The sequence below is a fragment of the Seriola dumerili genome, unplaced genomic scaffold (genome assembly GCF_002260705.1).
Source record: "Seriola dumerili isolate Sdu_G_001 unplaced genomic scaffold, Sdu_1.0 BDQW01000066.1, whole genome shotgun sequence".
Lineage (NCBI taxonomy): Eukaryota > Metazoa > Chordata > Actinopteri > Carangiformes > Carangidae > Seriola > Seriola dumerili.
This window is the reverse complement of record NW_019174321.1, coordinates 120,283-137,416: the sequence shown is the minus strand read 5'-3', so window position 1 is coordinate 137,416 and position 17,134 is coordinate 120,283. Positions and strand designations below refer to the sequence as shown.

Below are 17,134 nucleotides of genomic sequence, written 5' to 3'. Positions count from 1 at the left end.
CTTGGTGACTGCTTTGTTGTGACATCACAAAGTTCCAGAAGTCCTGACGGCTGGTTTTAAGGCTCAGTTTCTGAATACAGGCTGTGTGCATTTCTCTGTGGACTGAGGCTTTGATACTTTCACAGTATTAATATAGAAGCTAGACCTGATCTATAATCACACTACACATGGACAGAGACCTTTACACTGGAGGAGCTTTAAAAAGTTGTGACGCTGATTTGGTCCAAGCTTGCTGTGATGAATCGGACAGGAAACAGGGACGTCAGAGATGCTGCAGCACTAAACAAAAGCAATGATCACAATTCAGACGCCTGAAGTTACTGGTTACTTTTTAAAATTTACATAAAACAAAAAGTACAATATACAAAAGTACAAAGCAGTGTTGAAGTTTAGGTTTTGGCTCATGACCTCTTTAACCATAGACTCTGCCTGGACCCCGTTGTACAGGACCACAGACTCACTGTGTGGGAGTGGTGGGGTAGTTTTAAAGGGCTGTAAAAGCTCTGTTGAACTAATCCCACAAGGGGGCACCCTGCCTTATCAAATAAGGTACATCCACAGGTGTGTTTACTGACCTCATGTGCAGTGGGAAATGTGAGACAAAGATTGTGTCAAAGGACAAATCCACCCTGAACCCCTGAAAGTGGCCCCGACTTCTTTTTGAACTGAAATTAAAGTAAAAGATAAATTCATCACAGACCGAGTCCAGATCCCAGAGTTTGATCCTCTGCCTGAAGAATTAAATACAGTGACATCACATGAGAGATTTTCAGCCGCCTCAATCCTTTTCTTCTTCATGGGGAAACCTGCCTGTCTCACGGTGTAAATGACACACAATTAAGGCAGGTTGAGGAAAAATCAGTAAACCAACAAAACTGGTTGACAAGAACACACCCTCACAAATAAATAAATAATCTCAGATTCAAGGAACAGTGATACAAACCTACACGTGAACCTTAACCAAGTCAGAATTAGACAAAGGACCAACAGATTACACTGACGTCATCTCTTGTATAATGTATGTGGTGTAATGTATACTATGTACACTTGTATTCAAGCATTATCAGCCGTTTTGGCAGGAAAATTGTAAAATGTCATTAAATGCACATTTACAGTGACCTCTTTTTGAACGAGTTTAATTTATTCTTTCTGAATAAACACCTTTTCTTTAATATGACACTGAGTCTAACGTCTCGACATTAACAATGTTATTACATATGTTAATATTTATCTTCATGTATTTATGTCTGGCTGGATATTTGTTGTATATGGAGAAATGCTAGTTGTCCTTTATACTACTCACCAAAACAAAACTTAAGCCTTTAATGTTATTTGTTTGGGTGTTTTAAATGTTTTTTAAAAGAAACAATATGAAGTAAAACACTTGGGTTAACACTAACTATAAGAGGTGCATTAGCCTGCAGATAAATTCAGTTTTTCTTTGCTGCTTTTACTTGGTAGAACTCGAATGTCGTATTTTCCGAGCAGCACTTGAATGCAGCAGAGGGACGGTGTGCTTCAGGGGGAGGGAGCGGCTCCGCCGCTGCCCACATGTGTTCAGTTTGTTTATAACGCGCGGAGGCTCCAGGTGACCCAACACTGACCTGTCCGACCGGCAGCCGCTGCACCGACTCCACAGCCCGGCTCTGCTGTCCAGCTGAAGTGGAATAAACTCGGAGCCCACAGACCCGAACCAGGACCCGGACCCGGACCCGGACCCGGACCCGGACACAGACCAGGACTCAGACCTCAGCTCGGTGAGTTTGGAGAAGTTTTATCCTGAGATGTGAGAGGTGCTGCGGACTCAGGCTGATGAGATGAAGTTCAGTTTGGAGGGAAAATGTTTAGTTTAGTTTAGTTTCATTGAGCTAATTGATGTTGTTTTTGGAAGTTCCAGGGGTCCTTGAAGGGGTTTTGATGCTCGATCAGGAGGTTCTCAGGATATTTGATGATTATTAATGAGGTTCCAGGAGGGTTTGAAGGATTTTATTTGCTCTTTTAGGAGGTTTCAAGAGTCCATGAGGTTTCCAGGAGTTTAGCTGGTCATTGAGGAGGTTCCAGGGGAAGTTTCCTGGTGATATAGCCAAACCTTTGAGGGTCATTCAGAGGGTTTTAAGAGTCCTTGGAGGAGTATAGGTGGTCATGGAGGAGGTTCCAGGAGTTTAGGTGGTCATTGAGGATCCAGGAGAAGTTTTCTGATGTTCTTGCCAAACTTTTAAAGATCATTGAGAAAGTTTCAAGAGTCCTTGGTGGTTATTGAGGAGTTTGAGGTGATTAAGACGAGGAACTACGTGTGTAATGAAGTGATTCATGTGATCATAAGTCGCTCTGTGCTGTATTTTCTTTGCTTCTGCTGCTTTAAAAAAAAAGCTTCATGTGTTTGTGGTTTTTGAGCCGGTGAGATGAAACTGTTGGGGCCGTTCCTCTGAGAGATGATTTCTTAATTTGTCATTGTGGTCACCTCTCCTGCAAACATGATTCATATACCTGCTGCTGAGCTTATTCAAGAGCAAAGAGCAGAAGGATCAGACAGTACAGTGTCTCTGTCTCTGTCTCCGTCTCCGTCTCCGTCTCTGTCTCTGTCTCTGCTGTGAGTAAACCTCCCCCAATTGTCCCGGCCTTTCCTGTTATGGAGTTCAACACCCCCTCTGCTGTACAGTCTGTGTGTGGGACTGCTGTTTCCTGCCCTGTGTGTGTGTGTGTGTGTGTGTGTGTGTGTGTGTGTGTGTGTGTGTGTGTGTGTGTGTTTGTAGATTGTTGTTTTCCTGGCTGTATTGTGTCATTGTGTGTCCTCTCCTGCTGTAGTGATGATAAAAGAGTGACGCTGGTGCGCAGCCACCTGTGGGATGCGTGTGTTTGTGTGTGTGTGTGTGTGTGTGTGTGTTTGTGTATGTACTTTACTGTATTTCAATTTTACGCTGCTTTCTACTTTTACTCCACTACACTCCAGAAGAAAAAAAAATCAAATCCTCTTCTCTAGTAGAAATTCCAGCCAGTTGTAAATCAACTCGTTTCTTGTAGAGAGTTCAACGTAGCATCTTCAAATTTCTTGTTTTATCAAACAAGAAATAAAAAAACCCCAAAATATTCAGTTTATACTGATATATGACAAAGAAAGGCAGCAAATCTTCACATTTAAAAAGCTGAAATTAGACGTTTGTTGTTTTCTGCTTGAAAAATTAGTGAAATGTTGAATCGATAGTCAAATCAAATCATATTTACTCATTTCAACCCAATTAAAATCAACACTTTCTAATTCATTGTGGTTTACAGACACTAGAACCAGTTTAAACCAGTTAATTGAAATCAAAAACAGGTTGAGATACTGAGATATTCTGTTATAGGCACAGGTGTTTTTATAGGGCCGAGGTTTTTACAGGTTAAAATGTCCAACTACCAAAAAAACCCAAAACTGCTGCTCACACATCAATTCATCAGTGATGATAATGTGATGATATAATAATATAATGACTCCATTAAAAAGACCATTCTGCACCATGAGCAGTTGAACTTTTGATTCTTCACATACGTTCAGCTGATAACACGTGTGCGCTTTTACTTAAGTCAGATTTTGATTATTTCACGTCGTCTCCTGACTTGTTTTATGGAGGTCAAGGATCAGGACCGGAGTAGTGGTTAGAGATAGAAGAAGAAGAAGAAGAAGAAGAAGAAGAAGAAGAAGAAGAAGCTGTTTATATTCAGGAGCTCTTTGAAGCTGCTTTTCTTTCTCTCTCGTCTCTGCACCTTCGTGAAGCTTCAGGTTCTGTGTCTGTGGAGCCGCTGAGAGCCGAGTGCAGCCCATTGAAGCTGCTTGACTCCCTCTCAGTCAGGGTCCTCCAGTGGAGAGGGGTATTACACCGGCGTTACCCCCACCCCCACCCCCACCCCGGCTGCTGAGTGAAGTGTGTAAAGACGAGGAGTTACAGTTAAAACGTGTGCAGGAGGTGAGGAGTGACTGAGCCGGAGGGTTTGACCCGCAGCAGAGCAGATAGACATCACGCAGCAGGCGGCTGGTTCTTTTCTGCTCGTGTTTTTTCTTTCTTTTTTTTTGTTTTTGAAAAAAGCAGAATCAAGTCGACCGTCACATCGCTCCGGGACCAGAACCAACTGAGACTCCAGATAAAGGTCTTATCTGATGGCTGCCGGCCAAAGAGAAGTGAAGTTCAAAGCTGCGGCACTTCTACTTTTTGTTGAGGTGACGCGTCCGTCTGGAAATTTCAGAGTAAAAGGAGCAAGAGCTGAATCTAATTACACATTGGGAGACGGAGCTGGATGGAGGTTTTTTAATATTGTCTCTTCTTCTACATCGTCTCTGTCTCTGTCACACAGAAAAACACAGAACATTTTTCAACTTGGCCATTAAAGGACTTGTGTTTCTCTTCCAAAAAAGCTAATTTTCTGCATCAGGAGACAAAGAAAACATGTAGAGGACGTGAAGTCTGAAACGAAGACTTGTTTTTTTTTTCTTATTTTAAAACGGTTGAATTAAAGATCTGCTCGGTAATAAGATGCCAAGTTAGTGGAATGTGGCCTAGTAACCGGAGTGAGACGTGTTATCGTTGGAACATCAGGCGTTTCTCAGTTTACCTCATTAACATATCGCACACCTCAGCTGCTCTGATCCATGTCGGGATCTTTTTCAGAGGAAGGAAGTGCTGTTTGTTTTTTTTTTGTTTGTTTTTCTGCTGGCGTCCAGAGGTTTCTGGCAGGTTCGATGAAGAATCTCCCTCCAACATTTCCAATAAACCCTCTGAGTGCAGCAGGTGAACGAGATAAAAAAAAAAATAAAAGTCCACAGCCACAGAACCAGATCCGTGACCTCCAGAAAACCATGATGATGAAAGATGCAGAGAGATTTCATAGATCTTAATCGAAATAAAAAAAAAGGGTTAATCCCTCGTCTAGTGCACGAGGCTCCGGGTCGAAAACGAGCAGATGAAACCTCGTAACTCCCTCCATCGCTCCCAGTGTGTAACATGAACTCCCAGAGGTCATTTGGGAGTGTAGCACGCAAGCACCAAACTGAAACAGTGACGAGACTTTGACTGTTCAAAGAATAAAACAACATGTCAGTTCAATCAGCACAAATCATTCTGCACAGAGTAAGACTGGAGCCTTTCAGGGCCCCAGGAGCCCCGGGGCTCCAGCTCCCCCCTTCCCTCTTGTGATGGAGGCTAATGTGAGCATGAACCTGTTACCTGTAACATTTAGACTGAACACAGTGTTTCAGATAAACAGCCTGGTTATTTTCTTCATCTTTGCTTCACTTCATCCTCCTGATCCGCCTGTGGAGTTTGTATAAAGTCTGACACATGTCGGTGGATAGAAACGTTCGCCGTAATGGGATTGAACATGTGACCTGTCGGTCAGAGGACGGTCTGTATCGTATTGTGCAACATGTTCCCTGTAACTGGATCAGGTGTTTTCCATCCTCCCAGAAGCGCCGTCGAAATGTGCTTCTTGTTCTCTGCGGCCGCGAGGCGTGTCCGTCTGCCCTGGTTTCACACAGGTTTTTTTTTTTCTTTTCTGCATCTGTTTGAACTTCAGGTCTGTTTTTCATTCTCCTCACCTCTCGGTCTGTTTCACGGCGAGGACGCTCAGGCGCTGCACGCTCTCCTGAAACAAGAGTCGCTTTCACGGTCACGCTCATATTTACACACAGACGTACACCCACTGAGCGCTGAGCAGTTTATTAGGAACACCGACACCAAGACAAAAAAAAAATGTCGATAACAACATTAATATAATAAAATACAATATAATTATTAATAGGACGAATTGATGATGAATAAAATACACACATACAGTATATATATATATGCAAATATACACATATGTAAAGGCAGTTATCAAATAAATACATTTGGTTTCTATATTTAAGTGACATATTTAGCTGTCAACGCTGCACAGGATTATGGGTAATTTCTCCCTTGCTTGTTTTTTTTTTTTTTTTCAAATTTTGGGAAGAATTCCTCCCTAATATTTCTGTGTTTCATTAACACTCTTGTTAACAAGCAAATGAATGAGCAGGTGTTCCTAATAAAGTGCTCGTTAAGTGTAGCTTTAGTTTTGTCCTAAACTGTGCGTCACCAGCTGTTCCCTTCTGTCGCCTAGCAACCTCGACAACACGTAACTTTTTTTTTTTTTGAACCCTCAGGCTCTCTGTCCACATTGTTTACACCTTTTTATTACCGGCGTGCAATGAATCTTGGGATACGTAGGATCCGCCCGCTCTTTCGTTGCCCAGGAAAAGAAGGAGGCATTTGAAGGAGCCTTCGAAAAGGGAGAGCGACTGAAGGGACGTGGCCCCTTGAATTGGGACACATTTTATATTCCTTTTTTTAAAAATTAATATTTTTCAGGTTCATATCTTAATCTTACCGATTTCTTATTTGCAGTTCTTTGCACGGATCAATAACCCGATCATTACATCACAGTTCATTCTGAGAGGTAATGAAAAGCTCATTTACTGCATCTTTAACTGAGTGAATTTCCACTGACGTTTATCACCTCCAGTTTCCCCACTCCGCCGTAAACTCAGCCACCGGGGGACTTTAAAAGTTTTTATAAGTGACTCTGTGAAATTGGCGACACCGACCCGCCGCTCGCTGTCAGCTCCTCCATTAAAAGTGATGTAAAGTCTGACTCTGTCTGGGTCCCGCCTCGGCCGTCACAGAGCCAGACTCCTGCCGCCGCCGGCCCGGAGGTCTTAACTCACTCCGGCAGCTCGCATTAGAACTTCATCATCGCACCGCGGGGGGTGGGGGGGGCACATGGGTGTGATGAGGTGTTTTATGAACAGTGAGGGTCAAAGGTCAAAATAAAAACTTCATGGAGATTTGTATTTTGTTATCACAGAACCGCGGTTACAAATTAGACGGTCGGCCTGGGCCAATTAAAACACACACACACGTCTCTTTAGCACACACCCTTATTTTACCCTCCTCCACTGATTTATTTAAAGTGTTGATTTGATATAAAACGTTTGAAACTGTGTCTCAGCCTCAAGTCCAGTCCAGTCACTTTTACTTATATTGCCTGATATCACAAATCTCAGATCTGCCCCGGGGGGATACGACCCCCCCCCCCCCCCCCTCAGCCCCTTGGATACAATCCGGAAAAACCCCCCAAAAAACCCCCCTTTTTTTTTTTTTTTTTTAAAAGGGAAAGAAGAAGAGAGCGGAGGCGTGCAGTGGATGTCGTGCTCAGAGCGAAGCAGCTCAGTAGAGTTACAGCGTGTCAGCTGTTGTATATATATTTATATTTATAATGCCAATAAACTGAGAGTATGTTCCAGCTAAAATAACAAATAAATCTATTAAGAAACTAAAGCGAATTACAAACGACGAACCTCCCAAACGAGCAGAGACAGGAGTCGGACGTAGACGATCGTGCGTCCGGTTTGGGGCAGGAAGTAGATGAGTTTTCTCCCCCCTGGCAGCTCGGCCGCGCCATCTTGGTTCCTTATGTTGGAGGAGGACGGGAGCCAATCAGCTGCAAGAGTCAGTGTTGTCCACCAATCACCTCCTCGTCCCGTCACACACACACACACATACACACACTCATTCAGTTGTCATGCCAACTGTCAGGCCGCAGGAAACAGAAATACCTGCTTCATCCACCCGTGTTTATTCACCGACGACACTTCCTGTAGATATTTCACATTAAAAGCCCCTGTGAAAGGTCTGACATTAAGTGATGAAGAGAGGAAGTGGAAACGGTCGTGAGAGTGAATTTATCAAATAACAGATAAACATGGAGGCTGTTGTGAGTTTGCAGGTGAAATCAGGAATAAATTAGTCTTTCAAAAATTCTCCCATGTTTTCCCCCCAGTTTTTACTGGATTTGATTAGATTCAGGTCCTGAACTGAAAACAGCACATTTTACCTGATTACTATAACTGATATGAATCATTACAGTAATTAGTTATTTAAGGTTTATGCCTGAAACATCTGCATGCACACAGAGTGTCTGCAGTTTCCCTCCTTTCCACGGCTGCGTAGAAAACTCTGATATATGTAATGTATATGTGTCGTTTGGGAATGTCAAGATTAATGATAAAATAATATGAAAAGCCCCGTGTTACGCCCTGATCCAGCTGCACACACACACACACACACACACACCAACCTAACGTCGCCTTGTCACCGCTAATGAATGAATGAATCAAACATCCTCTTTCAAAGGAACCCAAACTTCCCACCGTGTTTATTATTTAATAAACCCGCGGGCTCGCAGCCATGAAGTCACGTCTTCCTTTTGTAGGTTTTGCACGTTCTCTCGATCTCTGATACGGAGTTATAGCTTGAGAGACTTGGGACTTTCTGTTTTGATTATTCCCACAGTAAGAATCACAGTTACTCCTGAAGGTGAAACTGATTGCAAGCGATTATCATCAGAGGTGTGAGTGCACAGGAATCCCTGCAGCTTCTCGGGTTTCACCTCCTTTATGTCACATGTTCTTACAAACCCTAACAGCATGTGTGTGTGTCGGGTGTCTCGGGTCGTGGCGGATTTCGTTTCAGGATGTGTGTGACGTCTTCTCTGCGGTGTGTTATCGTGGACGGTGCGTTTCATCTTCTCTCGTCTTAAACTCTTTGTCCTCCGTGCTCTTGTCGTCTAAACACAAACAAAAAACATTATGATGAAGAACAAGACTCCCTCCCTCCATCCACTGATCAGGCCTGTGGGAGCAGAGCTTCTTCCTGCAGCCGCTCCTGCAGGATCTTGAGTCACTCTCTGCACAGATGGGGCAATTAATCTCTGCAGCACGTTATGGGTTTACCCCCGCGGTCTCCTGTGTGCACATGTGTATGTATATATCACTGTTTTGGTCACTACTCTGACCTCATGACCCGAACCCGAGCACTTACCACCAAACCTCACTGTCGTCTCGTCTTTAGCTGCACCCAGACATCGCAGCTTCTGACAACCATGATGAGAATCTCAACTTTGACCACAACTCAGTGCAGCAGCGTCTGGAAAAGTTGTATGGCGGCCAATCAAATCATCATCTGATGACCCCCGATGAAGGCCGCAAGCCGAAAGTGTCAGCCGAGTAAAGTTCTTCTGTTTACTGCGAGTGTTGCTGGAGTTTTGACTCTTTGGACTTTTTCCTTGGATCGGCCGATACTGATCATTTTTGCCGTTCATTGCAGATGGCGTACGTTAAATCAGCCTCACACACTTTGTAAAAGTTCCACACGGCGGGAGACGGGACTAAACTACACGGTGCTTCTCTCAGCCTGACTCGAAGCGTATTTTTAAAGAAACTCAGCTGATCAATCGCTGCATCAGTTTCCTCTCGCCATAAAACGATAATGTCCCAGTTGCATGAAATGGACCTGAAGGGGCTGAAGCTCGGGTCAAGATTTGGGCCTGTCTGGAAACTGAACGCGTGTTGTCAGAGCTGAAGATAAAACCTTTCATATTGCAATTATATATTTCACTTCGTAATATTCTCCTTCATTAAACCAGCAGACTTCTGTTTTTTGAACGTCCCCTTTTTACAGCTCGACCCGCCGTGTGTTTCGTCCAGAGGAAGCGAACGCGCACAGATGTTCTGTTTCAGCGAGCCTCTGCTTGACATTCACTCTCTCTCCCCGAGCAGTTTGTTTGAGCGGCTCTGCATCGCTCCGGCCTTTTGTGGCTCCGCTGGGGAAGTTTAAGGTTAAGTGTCTTGCTCGGAGACGCCACAGAAGTAGCTGATGAGGGAGGGAAGCTGTTCCCCTGTCCCCCCCCCAGCCCCGCTCCTCCCTGACTTTCCCAAACTGTGCAGCGAGGACTGAACTGCACCGACCACACAGTAGTCGTCTGGATCGGCGGAGGCGTCCGCACCCGTCTCCTCCCGGGCTGACGGATGAACGAAGGCAGGTGATTGTTTTACGAGTTGCTTTGAGTTTCATCATCCCGCTGCCGTCTGTTCGTGCAGATCCCCGGGTTAACATAACAAAATAAAACTCTCAGAGCCGTTATTAAAACATCATATGTGCCGAAACCACAGCTAAGCACACACACACACACACACACAGACACACACACACTCAAAATATGCAGTCACACCTCTCCACAGTGACGAAGAGCCCAGAATAACATCCTCTTCATCTTGCATGAAAAGATCCTGTATTCTTAAACAAATCCCTTCTTCTTCCTCCTCCACACCACAGTTCTCCAGCTATGGGAGCCTCCTGTGTTTGGAGAGCTGGACGCAAACACACACTTTCACACACTTTCTCTCTCTCTCTCACACACACACACACACACACACACACTTTTGTGAGGCTGAGAAATTCCCCACCTTTTAATGCGTTAGTGCCTTTACCACAAAGGACACAAAACACACAACACACACCCCTGAAGAAGGAGACACAAAGAGTAAGAGGGAGACAGTGCAGCAGCCTGTCTCCACACTGACTACCACAGGGCTGGGCTGTGTGTGTGTGTGTGTGTGTGTGTGTGTGTGTGTGCGCGTCTACAAATGTGTGTGTTTCTATTGTGGTTAAAACACTTATGAGGGTTGGGAAAGCTCTGAGTGTGTGTGTTATGTTGAGCTGTAGCTTGGGACAGTCACCGTGGAAGTTAGTGTGTGTGTGTGTGTGTGTGTGTGTGTGTGTGTGTGTGTGTGTGTGTGTGTGTGTGTGTGTGTGTATCCTCCAGCTGATGTTCATTCATAGCTGCAGAATGACTCCATTGTGGTTAATAATCGTTTGGACGCTCTGTGTGTGTTTTGTTGTTGTTCCTTCCTCCTCTGCTGTTTCCTGTGTGTGTGTGTGTGTTTGTGTGTGTGTGTGTGTGTGTGTGTGTGTGTGTGTGTGTGTGTGTGTGTGTGTGTGTGTGTTTGTGTGTTTGTGTGCGAGACGTGAAAAAAGACACACAACAAAAAAAGAACAGTACACCTCACTAGAGTCTCTTCCTTTGTGACACTGAATGTCAAGTTGTTTGTTACCGTCAGTTTAATAAAGCGCAGTGAAACATGACGGAAACCATGGACACATTATTGATGCAAAGTCCGATACAGTTCAGTCTAGAAATTACGTTTCTATACAAGCAAATATATGTTTTATGTTTTATGTTTTATGTCAGCAGAGTCTCTGGGATGTGTTGGGCTGGATGAACACAGCTCACAGCTGTCACACCACAGACCAGAGGCCGTATCACAGACGCTCTCAAGTCAAGATAGAAGAGTGTAAGAGAAGATTGTTTCCAATCACAGAAGCAAATCCTGACGAACTGTAGGAATCCGGTCTCATCTCAGGTTCGGAAAATCCTAAATACTTGTCTGTTACCTAGCAACCAACGCTACATTCCTCATCTCATCTCGCTGACGTACTGTTTAGGAGAGAGAGAGGGTTAAGATGGCTTCTACTAACGAGCGCTGTGTCATCAGGCCGTAATTCTCCCAGTGCTGAAGTTCTGCCTCGTGACGTTTCGTTGGTCGTGGAAAAGCAATAAAAGAGAAGTGATATGGATCAAAGCCACATGGTGGAAATCTCTCGGTTATCTTGAAGTTAGAAGAGTTTCCGTAAGAGTTTGGGAAGTTTTAAAACCGTCTTAAATTAGGATACATCGACTTAGGAACTATTCATCCATAACGGGTTATTTCTTGAATCAGATCCTAACCTTAATCACCATGGTTACCAAACAGTTTACTGAACCAGGAGCTGTGAGAGTGTGAACCAGTTTGATAAAGATGTTGTCCTGCTGCAAGATCAGACATTTTGGTGGAAAACAAACACGTCTATGAACTTTTCACTGATGCCTTCAGTCTCAACATATTTACGACTTGCTAATGATGTAAATCAACAACTCCATTTGCATTTATAATCTTAAAAAATGTGTTTGCTGTTGCAGTTTACTTGTATATAAACCTCATCTCTGTGAGACGGGCTGCTTCTGTTTAACCTGTAGATCCATATTCTATATGTTTCCTATAATATATCCAGTCTACTGTGTGTGCAAAGCTTTCTATATGTTATTCCTCTGTGTCACAGAGCTCCATTGTTTCAAAAAAACTATTAAAAACACATCAGTGAGTCACACTGCTGCACTGGGGGACGTGTTTTGTCATTACATGAACACACACACACACAGTGTAGTTTATTTCCGCCCGCCGCCCTAAATACTCCCCACAGCACCAAATAGTCCCATGATGCATTAGTTCCTCCTGTTTGAGTAAATTTTGAAGATGTTTCGTCTTCAGTAGGAGCCGTTTGGTTTGGAGCTGACAGCAGACAGAAAACTGTGCAATAATTTCATGAGCTCCAGGAGCGTAAGAACTGAATTATGATCCCTTAGTTTCCTTCCACACACTGCGACATGTTTAAAATTGAATTGCCAACATCTTTGATCATTTACCAACTGATCAGGAAGATATTAAGACTCTGGTTTCTCACAGCAGGGCAGGTAGCACTCACAGGGTTTTCATTTTGGTGTTTATTATTAAATCTATTCAACATTAGTCCAAGCCAACATGATGATATATTAACCGTTAAAACGTCGCTGCTCGGAGCAGAAATCAAACTTTATTTTACCAACAGTTTTTGTTCCAAGGGAAATACAGTGAGTTTGACAGAAGAACAAAGAGTATGAGAAGTGTAAACACGCAGTGACTGACTGACTGACTGACTGACTGACGGACAGAGAGCAGACCACCCAGACATCAGTGTCTCCGTCCCTAGAGGACGAGACGGGCTTCATACATCAGCTGCCTCGCACTGGGGTCACAGCAGAGGATGTGCCGCCTTAAACCGAAGGTCAGGGCCCAGTGTGGGTCAATGGCCTGGTTCTAGTTTGGGGGGGCGGTGGAAGTGATTTGCTCTGAAATGTCACGTTCAGCATGAGAAAAAATGTTGTTCCGTCCGACACAATTAATGATAGAAAGAAGGAAAAACAAAGGAGCTGTGGTGTATTTTTAAACACGACTAAAGAGTCTTCAGTGCTTTGAGCTAAATGCTAACATCAGCATGCTAACATGTTCATAATGACACTTCAAACATACTGATATTTAGCAGGTAAAATGTTCATCTCAGTGTAGTTTTACATCTCCTCTCTCAGGCTTCTCTCTGCAGCTCTAGTAACAACAGGTCGGTGAGCCAATCAGAAGAGAGGAGGCTCTGAGCCTCTCTTCTGATTGGCCGACTGTTTTCTGAGTGCTCCAATAAAAATATAGAAGATTTCAGGTAAAAACACTCAGAGAAACCAAATCCTGCAAGGTTTGGATGGTGGGGTGCAGGTGGGCGGGGCTTGGTGACTGCTTTGTTGTGACATCACAAAGTTGCAGAAGTCCTGACGGCTGGTTTTAAGGCTCAGTTTCTGAATACAGGCTGTGTGCATTTCTCTGTGGACTGAGGCTTTGATACTTTCACAGTATTAATATAGAAGCTAGACCTGATCTATAATCACATCACACATGGACAGAGACCTTTACACTGGATGGGACCTTTTTAATACAGAAGCAGTAACATTTTAAACACGAAGCACCAGGAACTGAGCAGCTTCCTCCTTTAATTTGCCATAGAAACAATAACCGCCTTGTAAAGTTACTTAACTTTAACTTGATAACGTCACACTCAAGTCTAGACATGAGTTCATACATGTAAATAGTCTTTTGACAGTTTACTGGACAGTCACACGTGATAAAGGCCAGACCTGACTCAGACAGTGTCCACAAATATCCGTCTAAATGTTTGTTTTGATCTTTTAATTGCTGATTGGTTCCAACCGGTGACCGCGCCCACAGGTGGAGAATGTAAAAGTCCATATGATGTAGTTTTTCCTAATGTACAGAAGTAACTTAACACCCGTCCAGGCCAGATGTACTATCAGATGAGTGAGATAAGACACTGATGTTGTGAGTGTGATAACAGTGAAGGATGAATGTGTCTGCTGTGATTTTAAATGTAGTTCAGTTGAAGCCTATCAGTGTTTAGTAAGGAGGCTGGGTGCTGCCAAACACAACAGACCGATAACCACCAGGTGTTATTAATCATTCTCCGAGGTATTAATTCACTGGTTATTTATTTTCTGTTACTGTGGTCTCTCAGTAGAATTTCAACACTCTCATGATGATTAATTTACTCGTTCTCAGTTTCTTTTCCCTCCTTTGTTTCGAGAATGAATTCAAATGTCAAATTTGAGCGTAGTTTTTAAAGAGGAAGACATTCATTTCATTCTGCTTGTGAACTTTCATAAGACTTTGACTCATGATGATGATGATGGTCTGTAGTTATTTCAGGCCTTTCACACTTGCATTTTTCTTTACACTTTGCCACAGACATGCAGCTTCATCAGCCGCGTCACGGATCTGATCTCAAACTAGGGCCAAGAATCGGATAAATCCTCCCACCCTTTGCTGTGATCAGCTTGACCCCACGGTGTGTGATGCTGTTTCACACAAACAACCTCCAAATAAATTAGTCTGGAAATGTCCCTGCTGTTTTTATATTCAGTCTTTTACACTCATGTCAACACATGCGTCCACTAGAGCAGCACTCAGTCGAGCGTATCCTTCCGCTGAGGCCTAAACAATCCTGCACACGACCGTTGTTCCCAAGTGTGGCTTCATTCATTTATCTATTTATCTATTTATTTATTGTCTTTGACCCCGACACAGGACAGCTGTGCGGTTTTATTACCTGTTGTGTGACATGATGACCTCAGCCGTATGAGTTGTGTCCTTGCCGTGTTGCAGCAGCTATTGTTGTTGTGTGATTGTATTAGTTGCGCGTTGAATGAAATACTGATGTAGGCGTTCCTAAATGCTGCTGATGACAAATGCATTGTTACTCACTATTAGTAATAATAAGCACGACTCCGTGTGTGATGTGGATTTTATTTATTTATTATATTCAGATCTGGATTATTATCTGGATCTGCACCAAACTCATAGATCTCAACACCGCGAATAGTTGATGTTTTTACATCAAGATTCAAACATTATTTCATGAAAAAGATTCCTGGCTCCGCCTCTTTAATTGGATCAACACCAAAATTTAGTGAATTCTTCTCTGGCCCATGACCTGTCCCTCCGCCAAGTTTGGTGCAGATTGGTTGAGTAGTTTTTATGTAATCCTGCTGAGAAACAAACAAACCAACACACACAGGTGAAAACATATCTTCACTGGCGGAGGTGAACGCTGCCTCATCGCCATGACGACTCCAGAATCAACACTTCTCTCTGCTCCCAGTTTCTTTGCTATCACCGGCCTGACTGTCGCGTCACGGCCTCCGCCTCATTTTAAAATAACTCTCCTCTTCTATCTTTGCTCTCATTGTGTCGGAAAAAGAACAAAACACACACACACACACACACACACACACACACACACACAGAACATCTGTTTGTGTATCTCCATAAGCTGGCACACACACCGGCCCACCTCCCTCAGCACAAGCACTATCAGACTCTATTGTATTATCGCGTTTGTCTAGCCCTCTAATTAATATCCTCTTATCAGGACTGAGGCAACAATAACGTATTTCTGCCAAGTCGAACGCTTCCTTCCCCTCTGTAACCATCTGAGTAAAACTGGTAGCTGGCGCCAAGCGACCCCAACCCGACGCACAGCAGACACACACACACACACTTCTTACTCTTGTGGGTCAGAGCTACTGTCCTCTGCAGTGTCTTGAGTTGCAGTGATTTTCATCTCCGGGTTGAAGCTTGTGAGGTAAACGAGTCGCATTAGCACAATGCTAACTTAGCTCTTTAAAGTGCATGATCTGTAATTGACATCTGATCCTCATGTCAGCTGATGTGAACCACGGCACACATCTGTCTGTATCTTGATGTTATGATACTTTCCTTTTGAAATACGATATTTCACATTTCAGCGTCCAGATACACCGACGCTCTCACATGTTGGATTTACCAGTTCAGCGTGTTGCCGGCGCGGCAGCTTGGCCCCGGTTCTAGACGTGAGTCGCCACCCAGATAGCGAAATAAATCCGGCCCATATTTGGGCCACATGCCTGGCACCGGTATATACGCCGGTTCCATGGCCCAAATCTGGCCCATATACCGCATGATTGTCAGATGCTACTTCCACATCTGGACCAACTCTGGAGAAAATCTTCCAGCTGTCAGTCAGTACCAGAGATAACAGCCAGAATCGGGCCAGATGTGGAAGTCGGGCCGAGGGCTCAGGCATCTGTCGGGCCAGAAGTTTCATTTTATTAGTTGCATGTTGGAGCTTCACTGTGCAGAACGATCTGAGATGATTTTGTGACGCCGTAACTCGTCTGGAGCCGATCGTGAACCAGGATGCAACTTATACAAGTGTGATGTGGAAACTTTAAACGTGAACCGGTGCACAGATACTGAGGGTGGCCTTTTCCCTGAAGTCGGAGACTTTGAGTCCAATTGAACTTTTGAAACAAAAGATATTTGCATATTCATAGATTCTGTTTTTTGATGGAGATGGAGTCGGAGTAATCACGTGTAAAATTAAATATTCAAACAGAGTATTTTTGTGTCTTAAACGTGTCGGGAGACGGTCTTTAAGTTACTGTACGGAGTTCCATGTTGATTCATGATGACATCAGTGGGACAAACGTCATTCGCTACCGGTTGGTTAAAGGGCAAGACTCAACAAAATAACCCCACGCCAAAAACAGAAATCTGCTAACACGAACATGATGTCAGCCTGAACGGGTGAGGCGTGATTTCAGTCTGATTATCAGACACTCACTGCAGTGGATTCTTTGCTTGCACAAACCCTTAAAAGTCCCGCAGGAACGTTTGGAAACTGCCTGCTGCCAGTTTCCAGCTGTGAGACAGATGTGTGTAATTTATCTCTCAGAGTGCGAGGGTGAAGTTCACCCAAAACAAAACCAACCGACTCCGAAATATCTGATCAACAGGAGGGAAAATACCCGGTGATATCAGTCGCTTACCTTTCTGTGTGTGTGTGTGTGTGTGTGTGTGTGTTTCCCTTCCTCACAGAAGAAAGGAGGTCAGGCAGCCGCATAAAGCAGCTTTACCAAACACAGATATCACTGTGACTCACTGTGCGACCTCCGAGCAGCCACACACTGTACTCGTGTCCTTGAGTCTCCTGCACACATTGTTCATCACTGTCTGCTCCCCGCTGGGCTCTGTTTGGTCTGTACAAGTATGAAAATAACAGGCTGACAC

General features: G+C 44.0%; 1 protein-coding gene across 2 annotated transcripts in view; it reads left to right on the top strand.

Moving 5' to 3' along the window:
* The first annotated feature begins 1,576 nt into the window (after positions 1-1,576).
* The window catches only part of LOC111219368 (semaphorin-3D-like), a 91,954-nt gene continuing 76,396 nt past the window's right edge, over positions 1,577-17,134 (top strand). The window contains exon 1 of one of the 2 annotated variants that reach the window (XM_022742004.1): positions 1,577-1,757. The gene's annotated coding sequence lies outside the window, so the exon portion shown is untranslated. Of the gene's footprint in view, positions 1,758-17,082; positions 17,102-17,134 lie in introns of those variants that run through there. The other variant, XM_022742005.1, reaches the window with a different exon arrangement.